General features: G+C 35.2%; 1 protein-coding gene across 1 annotated transcript in view; it reads left to right on the top strand.

Annotated features, from left to right (window-relative positions):
- Positions 1–12,535, top strand: part of LOC116176239 (rap guanine nucleotide exchange factor 4-like) — a 156,496-nt gene that overhangs the window by 37,308 nt on the left and 106,653 nt on the right. The window lies entirely within an intron of this gene.

Raw genomic sequence — 12,535 nt, 5'->3', positions numbered from 1 at the left:
TGCGTTACTAACGATTCAACCTTTGTGTGCCAAATTTGACTTTAAAACCGTATCGAGTGATTTCTGAAATAGGAGTAACAAAGTGCTGCAGCCTGTCCTTGTATAGGATCTAAGGAAAAATGGTATAATTGTGTCTTTCCAACAGTTGCAATGGTTGGAAATTAGTTCCCTCCCAATCGCGTCTAAAAACTTTTTCAATTAAATTTTGGCGAAACGTCCCTTAGAAAAATTTATTTTTTAAGACACCTCTTACAGTTTTTTATTTAGTTGATTACTTATGGAGGAAACTCGACAGAAGTTTATTTCGGTTTCAGTGGAATCGGTCAGCTTTCAGCTCTCTTTTTTTTACAATTTGAGAGGAGGAATATTTCCGTTAAAAGAAACGCACGGTTTACTACATACATATATTATACGTATCGATTGACATCAGTAGATGCGGAGCATATGATTGCTTTTATAAAGGAAATGAAATTGAATTCCTGCAGGAAAACCCGGATGATAATCATAACCAGGATATCGTCTATTTTGTAATGAAGTATGCTTTTTTATAGCGTTTATAGGTTTCCCGTCACATTTCTATTTTAACCTCTGACTCGTAAAGCTCAGTCCCTGTAGGAGACATAAGCTTTTTAGAGTTGAGCGAATTTGTTCACCTTGGAAACAACTTCGATGCCTTCCAGAGAGATGTCCAGATTTCATTTGGAATTTGAAATTTGGAAATGCAATTGGAATTTAGCTTACATTGTAAATAAAATGGCTTTTTAAAAGAGTGGATTGTTACACAGGAATGTGGTATAGGGATTTAAAATTCCACTATTTAATATATTGCATTTTGTTTGTTAAAGTGCTGCTATTTTTTATTCATTGAGCAAATGGCAGGTAAGTGACGTTCAGGCCATGCGACCATTATTCTTTCTGTAAATGGAAAAAGTTGGCTAAAAGTTTGACGTCTAAGTGTTTGCCACGATTACGACTTTAGTATACAGACTCTGGGGTTTAACTGCTTGCATAAACTTTGTTGCATTTACTCGGTGCTCAAAAGTGAGCTTCTTTTGGAAAAGGTTGGCATAGCTACCTATGCATGAAACTGTATTTGAAATAAACTAAAATGTAGGTACCTTTTCTTTTATAACGAGTTCGGTGGTTACCGAAGAAGTATCTATTAGTCAATTTTTTCATAATAACGTACAATTTGCGGCATGTAGTCATAAAAATGTGGAATGCAGCGAGTATTGATTTTATTCATTTTTGTATTCCAACACACAAGCCGCGAATTTAAAATTTAGTGGGTAGAAATATCGCAATCCAATCCCGCATACCTGCTACTTCCTTACAGTCGTACAAATAAGCATAATATCCAGGATAATCAGAGACTATAATTGGAAAGGCTCGAGTGCAGATGTTACTGGGTTTATTATTTAATTAATTTTGCTAAACTTCACACCGTCACGTTTCTAATTGCCTTGTTATTGCGGTTTTTTAACTTCATTATACAACTGAAATGGCGTTTTTGTGACCTTTGATGTAAAAGAAGTAAAGTGATCTTCCCTACGCCCGTTTTGGACAGTAATATTTAATCAGACCGTTCTGGTCTGTTTGAAATACATACGACCCTCTTCCAGAAACCTATTCAAGTTTAAAATTCATCTGTCGGATTTTAGCGAGTCGGTGCTCGTCTGCTCTTTCCCACACCATAAAAATCTTTTCCAAAATTATGAATAAATATCAGAAAATCCCTTTATATTATTGACGAATCAAACGTTTAACCGGACATTACGGAAATTGTGTGTGCGAGTGTGTTTTGTGATTCCATTGTGATTCCCGTTTCAGCTTCTAGTTTAATTCTATAGGGACTCAAATTATCATCTTTTGAGAATATTTCGACTAAATTCGAGGCTCACAAATATCTACAGCGATGAAATTCAAACTTTACGAAAGTCTGTGAAAGAGAGAAGGGTCATTTGATTTGTTCTTATTAATGTTCACATTAACGTCAAAGTTTAACAGAATTTTCCCTTACGCGAAGGGTTTACGGAATTTCAAACTACTTGACTCCATTCAGATTTCAAGATCTAACATACAAATTTCAGAACTCTGTAAAAACATTTTTAAATTCCAAATTTGTAGGCTTTAAATCGGAAATTGAGTATAGTACCTATCCCAAACTAGCGTATTATTTCTACGCACTGCCTGTGCAATTCCACTCAACTTCAAGCGAAATTTGTCTATTTTGGGAACAAAATTGCGTGAAACTCCTGCCTCATTAAATTACGCATTTTACCATTTTTTATTTGAAAATATTTAATTCGAAATTCTTTTGTTCGTCGCTAGTGAGTTTTAACAAGGGTGGGGGATGTTGAATCCTTATTACCACTTTTATTGTCGTTCCCGAGGATAATACGTCATATTCTTGTACTAGCACTAGCAGGAATAGAATGCGTCTCTCGAATTTGTACTATAACCACATTTTGATAAGCATATACCTAATATCAAAGGCTATCAGACAACTTTTGGTAACATTTTGCGACTTCGTATGATACATGAACGCTTTGGGCCAGGGGGTAAACACCAGGGGAAGTAATTGTACAGAATGGAGGAAGTCATGAGGAAGTACAGGGAAGTTCGGGGAAGTACGGGGAAGTTCGGGGAATTACTGGAAGTCCAGGGAAGTACGGGGAAGTTCGAGGAAGTACTCATTTGTTCATAAGATGCGTAATGTGACCGGAGAGGAAAAATCTGGTAAACACTTGAAAAGCCTTGTTCCAAAAAAGTGGACACCTATGATCGTGATTATCTATATAGATACCTAAAATCAAAACCTATTTTTTCACTACTAGTGTCTAAGTGGTTAATAATGACCACATTAGTAGTAATCAATAATGAGAACCGTCACGCTGTCACTTTTAGAAATCACAACCCGAAATTTCGCTCAATAAACGTTCAGATAAGTTCTCTAAAATGAATAATTGCCACCATTCGCCATTTCAAGAGGAATTACATACTTACAATTATCACATTTTGAAAAAATTTGAACGAAATTACTTTTTGAAAATATCTCAATAACAGAAGAAAATACGGCCTTCTTGACTGTTACTTCCACCCACGTAATTGACATGTTAAATTAATTAATCAAAAATTCTGTTCAACAGTTCCAAGATTGGGCTACTAGATCAAAAGTTACAGCCCTTTGAATTTTCTTTCGAAATTGGTTTTTAGTCCATAACTTTTGATTGAGAAGTCTAATCGAAAAAGTACGATCGTTTTGGATTCTACGCACCAAAATTAATAAGAAAAAGTGTCTTCCCGAGAAATTTTGGTGTAGTCGATTTTTGGTAAAAAGGAAGGTTATACACTGCCTTTTTTTGAGGCCCCAAAAAAATTTGTCTCAGATCGACCGGAAAAAAACATTTTCTTATAGAATATGGCCTGTAGATTCCATAATTTCAAACAGTTCCAAGATTGGGCTACTAGATCAAAAGTTACAGCCCTTTGAATTTTCTTTCGAAATTGGTTTTTAGTCCATAACTTTTGATTGAGAACTCTAATCGAAAAAGTAGGAATCGTTTTGGATTCTACGCACCAAAATTAATAAGAAAAAGTGTCTTCCCGAGAAATTTTGGTGTAGTCGATTTTTGGTAAAAAGGAAGGTTATACACTGCCTTTTTTTGAGGCCCCAAAAAAATTTGTCTCAGATCGACCGGAAAAAAACATTTTCTTATAGAATATGGCCTGTAGATTCCATAATTTCAAACGGTTCCAAGATTGGGCTACTAGATCCAAAGTTACAGCCCTTTGAATTTTCTTTCGAAATTGGTTTTTAGTCCATAACTTTTGATTGAGAAGTCTAATCGAAAAAGTACGATTCGATTTGGATTCTACGCACCAAAATTAATAAGAAAAAGTGTTTTCCCGAGAAATTTTGGTGTAGTCGATTTTTGGTAAAAAAGGAAGGTTATACTCTGCCTTTTTTTGAGGCCAAAAAAAAAAATTGTCTCAGATCGACCGGAAAAAGCATTTTCTTTTCGAATATGGCCTGTAGATTCCATAATTTCAAACAGTTCCATGATTGAGCTACTAGATCAAAAGTTACAGCCCTTTGAATTTTCTTTCGAAATTGGTTTTTAGTCCATAACTTTTGATTGAGAAGTCTAATCAAAAAAGTACGATTCGATTTGGATTCTACGCACCAAAATTAATAAGAAAAAGTGTTTCCCCGAGAAATTTTGGTGTAGTCGATTTTTGGTAAAAAAGGAAGGTTATACACTGCCTTTTTTTGAGGCCCCAAAAAAAATTTGTCTCAGATCGACCGGAAAAAAACATTTTCTTATAGAATAGGGCCTGTAGATCCCATAATTTCAAACAGTTCCAAAATTGGACTACTAGATCAAAAGTTACAGCCCTTTGAATTTTCTTTCGAAATTGGTTTTAAGTCCATAACTTTTGATTGAGAAGTCTAATCGAAAAAGTACGAATCGTTTTGGATTCTACCCACCAAAATTAATAAGAAAAGTGTTCTCCCGAGAAATTTTGTTGTAGTCGATTTTTGGTAAAAAAGGAAGGTTATACTCTACCTTTTTTTGAGGCCCCAAAAAAAAATTGTCTCAGATCGACCGGAAAAAAACATATTCTTATAGAATAGGGCCTGTAGATTCCATAATTTCAAACAGTTCCAAGTTTGGGCTACTAGATCAAAAGTTACAGCCAGACTTTGGGCTGATTACTTGTATTAAAGCTCAAGGGCTTTTCCATCGCACAAATAAAGAGATTACTAAAGCTCACCCCGTTTTTGGGGTTACAAAACTGCACGTATGGCTTATGGTTATACTGTCTGAAACTGTGCTCTATTTTCCCTTGGATCAAGCTTGTCTAAAATGTGCTTGTGGTAGTTTGCAGGTGGAAATGGGAGACAAATATACTTAGCTAACGTTCAGAGTAAATTACGCAAAGCACGTGTATTGACGAAATGCGTATAAATGCTCTATGAAAATGTTATATTCTGTTGGGGCGATTTACACCGAAAAATTATACTTAATTAGGCGTTTGTCCCACTTTCCAACCAAGCACACAAATTAGCCGAATCTAATTTTAGGAATAAGAGATTGTTACGAAACCCTTAATTTGATATTTCTAACGAGAATGGTGGCAGAAAATTTCCAACAAAGCACGCCGGAAATAATTCGATTTGTCGCCTCTCCCTCGCCGCCGTACATTTTAATTTTTGCGCTTAATGGATATTCGATAATATCCAACCATGTGTACCCATGTACTTCTTGTAATGGCAAAATCTCTCATTTACCTACTTTTCAGTTGGGAAATTGTGTTTGCTGCACACTCAACGGCTTGATGCGTCGAGAAAATTTAAATTCTTTAGAGGCGACATTATCAAATTAACTTACAGCGAGATGAGTTAAAAATCTATGTCAAGTGAGCGTCACCCATCTACCGAGTGTTTCGGTCATCAGTACACTATGAATTGAGTTAGCGGGTATTATTTCAGAGAGCCTTTGTTTAATATACACATGAGTGTTGTGTTTGCTAAAGCAATAGTAATTTTCAGCAGTGTTAATGCATTACGAGCGCAGAGTTCCCATATAGACTTGTTATATGTAAATTTACTTGCAAAGTTCGTTATTAAAGCGAACCGCCGCCATCCTCGAGCCAGTTCATAATTACATAATAGTCTCTTCCTTTCGTCTATAATTTTACTGCACGTTTATTATGGAGTATATTACCGAGTTTTAGTGCTGTATTTTTATTTCGGTTTTGTCGAGTGCCCTGAGCTTTTTGTGACATCCTATCCGATTAATTGAATTATTCAACTTCCTAAGTAATCGTAAATTACTTCTGGCAAATGGCAAAATTTATGGCTCATTATACGAAACATTTACAATTCGGTTTTTGTTAACGTGTTTACAGGGAACTTGACAAGAAAAAGCGACCCTTAGACCTTTAATGCCTTTAATGGCATGGTTTACAGTTCATCGTCTTGGTAACATCTTCTACAAGATGGTGATTCTACCAAACCCTTGCGAAGCATGTCTTTGTTTAGTTTGCAGTGCCCATAAAGTATACCCACGAGTAACCTCAGGTTTTTTATCTATATCCTGTAGTGCAAATACGCGCCAAGCAACGAGATGGCGAAAATCTACCAGCATGTTCTCTCCAGGGGTGTTTGAGTTATTAAGTTATTTACAGTTGCAGCCGTAGCAACTGTAAGTGTAACAGCCGGCTCTGGACCATAAAACACCTGTTTTGAAGCTAGTCGAGCTAACTCATCAGCTTTCTCATTACCTTCCGTTCCAAAATGGCCTTTACTTGGCAAAAGAAACCTTTAAAGACAATTGAGATATCTTTATAGGAGAGTTCATAAAATCTAAACAAAGAACGAATCAATTTTAAACAGTTAGACAGTACCACGTCGTAAAACCCTGCTTTGGTGTCACCCTTTTTCTCTTACCCTTTGGCTTGGCTTTGTTTGTGTGGAGTCGAGATCTCTTAGAAACAGAATTGTCATCATTTCATCTCGTTCAGATTAAAAAACGCTTATATTCATAGAATTAATAATTCTATGCTTAGGTATATTCCAGCACGAACTACCTACTTTTCCTCATAAAGCACGTACAAATTTATTTTCTCCCCTTTTATTTCTGTTTCCATTCCGCCGCATTGGATATCAATCGACCACCATCATAATTTCACGGTTGCGAAATGAATTTGTGGTGCAGTTAACAAAATTAGAAGGTTTTATTGCTATTAATTAAAATCCCGTTCCCGATAATTTTCGTAGCTGTTAATTTCCGATGGCGCTAAATGAATTTCATACCGACGACGTCCAAATCCATTATATCCCATCATGTGTATTTTGGGAACGAGATTTAAACGAGATAATGCGTCCGTGCGCTATGAAATTCCATTCGAAGAATTTAGGTTAGAATTCGTTTTCACAATGGGCGTTGAAATTAAATTTTTCCTTCCATTTATTTAATTGACATTTCTAGTGCCTTCCAAATTTTATTTATTCGCTATACGAAAAACGCGGAATCGGCTAGAGTAATTTAAGTTATCTTAGGATAATCCGATTTGGTCGGGCCATTAGGGCAACGCCATCGCGGGTCTATTTGTCTGCCTGTAATTTCGTTCAATCAATGTCTTAAGCGGTCGGAGATCAACATTTCCTTCCTACGTTCTCCAATTAAACTTCTCGAAGTTGCGCTGCGAATTGCGTTCATTTTGATTCGCGATAACTTCCAAAATGCCCTAAAACTTCTTCGCTTTTTGGATTGTAGAAACCATTGTATACGAGCGTATTTAACCTTAGCGCTCTCTGATAGTATTTACTTTACCTAATGCTTTTCCCTTGTCATAATCATTAATCTTCGGTTTCCGCTTTGACGCTATTATAAAATTTATGTTTAATGATGGAAATGCATATAATTATGGAACGCCGTTTTAGTATTTATACCAACATTTTATCATGTATCATTTTAAATAACAGTCAATCTTATGTCTCTAAATTTTTCGTTAGTTGTTTTTATCTTACGTATTAAGAGATTGATTAAAAAAATGTTGATTAATAAAGATGATACATGAATTTAAATGTTTGTTGATAATTTTAATTAGGCGCTAGTATACACGTAGTCAAATAGACTAAACTGTAGCTCCTGAAACTTCCGCACAATCAGAGATACGAATTAAAATTATCAACAATCATTTTAATTAATGTAACATTTTAATTCAACAATCACTTTAAATAATTCTTGCCGATTTAACAGCATGAATTCATATGATTGTTGAATTAAAATGTTCTCTGAAAATATTTGTACAATTTTATTCCAAAATTTTACAATGTGCCATTTTAAATAACTGTCAATCGTATGCCTCTACTTTTTACGTTTGTTGTTATTGTCTTACGTATTATTAATATAATATGATTGTTTAAAAAATGTTACTTAATAAAAATGTGAAATGAATTATATTGTTGTATTGAATGAGTGTATATGAAACTGTATTTCAACATACAATTAATAACAAACAATTAAATTGAATTGCAAGAAATACTTCGATTAATAAAACGATTTTGTCCAACAAACATAAAAATTCATTCATTTTAAATGTGGAATTAAAATTATCAACAAACATTTTAATTCATCAGTCATATAAATTCGACGATTTGAAAATTGAAGCCGAATATTTTCTACAATCACTTTAATTCAACAAACAAATAAATTTTTATTGTTAGACGTAGTAAAAGAATCTTTTAAAATGATTGTTGAATTAATATGGTTGTTGAATTAAAATGTTACATGAATTAAAATGTTTGTTGATAATTTTAATTAGGCGCTAGTATACACGTACCCAAATACACTAAAGGATAGTTCCTGAAACTTCCGCACAATCACAGATACGAATTAAAATTATCAACAAACATTTTAATTCATGTAACATTTTAATTCAACAATCATTTTAAATAATGCTTTCCGATTTCAACAGCACGAATTAATATGATTGTTGAATTAAAATGTTTGTTCATAATTTTAATCCCACATTTAATATGAATAAATTTTTATGTTTGTTGAATTAGTTCTAGTTAGTTATATTACTGTTCGTTTATGTATTCGTTTGTTGATTTGTATTGTTAAACTTTCGTTATACACATTGCTATATAATTCATACATCATTTCAATTAAGTGAGGTTTTTTAAACAAACATATTTAATGTTTCACATAAAAACAACAAACATAATAAATCGGGAAATAAAATTAACTGTTGTTTATAATGTTACATTGTAAACTTTCGTAATAACAAGTAAAACGGCGTTCCATATATAAAATATAATGGACAATTTTTCAAAAATGTCAGCTCCGAGTGTATTCTTATATTTCTATCGAAAATTAATTAAACGCAAACGAGTGTTGTCAATGTTTAGAATTTAAACAAAGGAATAAGAATTATTCAATAGAAGCGCATTTGATCAGAGGAAGTAATTCTTATATAATTTACATCGTAACCATTGTTTCCGAATTTTCGAATTGAATCAACTACCAAAGCGTCAATTATTATGGTCCTAGTGCATAATCATGCAGCTCTGGATTCTGGATTACAATAAGAGATGCTTGGATGCCAATATTGGGGAAAGAAACGACCCTCCACTTTTTTGACGGAAATGCACGTGTTGAAGCACCAGGAATCCGAATCAAACAAAATCTTGTTGATGTCGGTCCGTCTGTCGGTTCGTCTATACTCTCATATCCGGCTAAACGGTTTTTGGGCAAAACCGCGCGTACGAAAGTGTGTCAAACTCTCATTTCCGATTAAACGGATGAACCGATTGGAACCAAATGTGGTACACATATTTTTAGACATAAAAGAATGGGCTGAAAAGTGGCATCGGTAATTATCGATTTATTAAATGTACCATTGACTATCTATTAATTGATAATTATCGAGAAGTTATAAATTAATCGATAATTTTCCATAAGTTATCGATTAATCAATAATAATTATCGATGTCTCTAGATCAGTACTTGTCTAGATATTCAAGTAATGATTTACCCTTAGGGTTGACGTTAGTATCTACTGTGCGGTGAGCATTTGAGTCATCCTATAATGAGGCGTTTGATGTTTCTTTCACAGTATTCTGTCAGATCTATTATCTCATTACTGAGAGGTAGGTTGACAGAATCACCCTATATGTCACAACTTACCCGTATAGCTGTGATATCACAGCTACACAGCTGTGGTAGCAGGAGAGCCTTATCCAAGAAAATTCGATCGTGGTTTACAATAACTTGATCTTTCAATATATGCCCTTAAACTTTTCGTACCATGGACCCTGGAACATTTTCTCACGGTAGATTTGCCTTCCGTTTCCCTAGAAAGTTCAATGCAAGTTAGCAAGAAACTCTCAGGTAAATTGACCGGCCTAAGAGAATACGCTCCCGAAGGATGTACTGTTGAAATATTCCGGCGCAAAATTCGCTTTCAAAAATTTACTCCCAAAATGCTAACCACTTTGGTATAGTCTATACTGCGTTCGTACCTCCAGATGCAGTAAGGGGTCTTATGAACTAAATGCCTCTCTTATTAATTTGCGTCATTCTTCGATAACGCTATCCTTGCTCCTCACAGTAATGATGCCAAACTGACATATGATTCAATTGAAGTATTAAGACCGGTTTTACACGCCGTTACAGTCGCCCAGACTCTGTAATTGAGCGCAAAACCTGTTGAGGGCCCAGAACAAGAGGGGGATAATAAATGAATAAAAAAAAATCTCGGATATAGTATCTCGCATACGATATCACCGTGTAAAAGCGATCTAAAACAACTGTGCTATCCTTGTCACGTTTGTTAATGTTTGACAAGCATAATATACTGTATGCTCATAAGTACCATACTGCATCTGGAGGAGCGAACGCGCTTTAGTAAATATTCAATGCAGGTTAATGAGAACATATTGTAGGTAGCCACTCGATCGCTAATTAATTTTTTAATTTAATTTACTTTTTACACTAATTCTGATCTTACTGGCATTAAAACCGCGTGAACTAAGTTTACACATTCACAGTCTTTGGTTTTCTCTTCGCGCTTAGCTATTTATATTAAGCAAAACGGAACCAACGAAATTCCTACAACTCGCGTCCCTCTTAACCCATTAGCAGACTAGCAATTTTTATTTCTTTTGTGTTTTCTCTCGGCAAAAAGGGAACCGCCGAATCCGTACACTGCCTACCTTGGTAAAACCTATGCGCTCTAGATGCGTACGTACTATAAGCGATTCATATGCAATACTTACCCATGTATAACTTTCGACAAAAAATTTAAACTGCAAAGCGGGCTTCTGTTACAATATCCGTCTTCGAAGTGCTTACCACAGGTTGGTGCAATGGAGAAAATCCACCTTAACACCTTTAAAGAAACCCGCCTTCCAAGTTCCTATCTACCGCAGACTTCCGTAAAATCCCGTATTTCCCGTTTCCGTAGAAATGTGCTTCCTTAGAATCCTCAAGGACCCATCATGCCAATTTCACTTCTGATTTTTGGCCGTCCCATCCAAAGACCCATCTATTAATAAAGTGGTCTATACAAAAGTTATAGAGGAATAAATTCTGCGTTCGACAAGATCAAACATGTTTTGTTTTTGGACCGCCCGTTTCCGTAACATATTAATTTATTTTACCCAAAATCGTCCTGAAACCTTCATTTTCATACCTAATTTCTGTCAGGATATTTGAGTTTCCATGATAGAGGCAGTAGACTACGTTTCCTGCCGCTTGTAACTTTACTGGCCGCACTTGTCACTTTACCGGCCGCATTTGTGACATTTCCAAATGTCTATAATGACTCCTGTCATCACTGACAGATTGACATTAATCAAAAGTTCTATACAAAAATTGAAATTTTATATAAAATTTAATACAAAACTCGACAGTAAAATGACATTACCTGACTCGGAAATTAATTAGTAATTGGTCTATTCGGTCAGAGCAAGAAGAAGGTGGTCAAGTTCGAAAATGAATGTCTTTTCGAAGAAATCAAACTTTTCTTCGAACATGACACTCAAGCTGAACCTATTTCCGAAACTGGCCTAATGATTTTTGTCTAACTTTAGATAAATTGAGATTTTACCTGTTGTCCTTGTAAAATCAAAACTCAACCTGACATCCCTCCCACTAATATTGCTTGAGAACTTACCTACAAGCAAAAATTATTCTTCTTTGTTATAAGTACAAATGTGGTTAGGGCATCAGATGGATCCAAATATCAAAGTATAACAATTTGGCCACAATATGGCGACCGGAACCAACGACCAATCAAAAACTAGATACCCGATTGTCACCACTGTTCTAAATTGTAGTATCTTACGAAAATTTGCTTTTGGAGCATTAGTCCTCTAAAAATGTTCCTGTGCATACACGATTCTGCCTTTTTATGTCTAAGAATATGTGTACAACATTTGGTTCCAAACTGTTCAGCCGTTTACCCGGAAATGAGGGAAAAGACAGACCGACAGACCGATCGATATCATCGAGATTTTGTTTGATTCGAATTCATGGTGCTTCAAAACGTGTATTGCCCTTAGACCTTATAGTACATATGGACTGCTAATTGTAACTAAAATATGGTCAAGGACATTGCCTGGGTATGTGCGTTTCAGGGTAAACGAGTCTGTCCGAAATTGTCCGATGTGACACGATTTGAGGCTGTCAACCTATAAATTAACAAACGTCAACTAATTAAATGCCCAGATATGGCAAAAAAAGCAAACCTATTCTTATTTGTGGACGTATAGAAGATAACCAAGAGTATTTAGCTTCCCGTACTACGCGGTTACCATAAAAGCTACTCTTTACGCGATCCGAGTGGTGTTCATACGACTTTAGTTTACCCTGAGATTCACATACCCACGACTACAGTGCCCTCTATCGGTGACCACCCATTTTGTATTGAAAGCATAGGGCTAATAGCAGTCCATGTACTATATGGTCTAAGGTATTGCCATAAAAAGGTGGGGGGAGGGGCATTTTTGACCCCA

Source organism: Photinus pyralis, unplaced genomic scaffold, assembly GCF_008802855.1.
Source record: "Photinus pyralis isolate 1611_PpyrPB1 unplaced genomic scaffold, Ppyr1.3 Ppyr1.4_LG7, whole genome shotgun sequence".
Classification (NCBI taxonomy): domain Eukaryota; kingdom Metazoa; phylum Arthropoda; class Insecta; order Coleoptera; family Lampyridae; genus Photinus; species Photinus pyralis.
The sequence above is the reverse complement of the archived record's forward strand: the minus strand, read 5'-3'. Positions and strand labels throughout refer to the sequence as shown.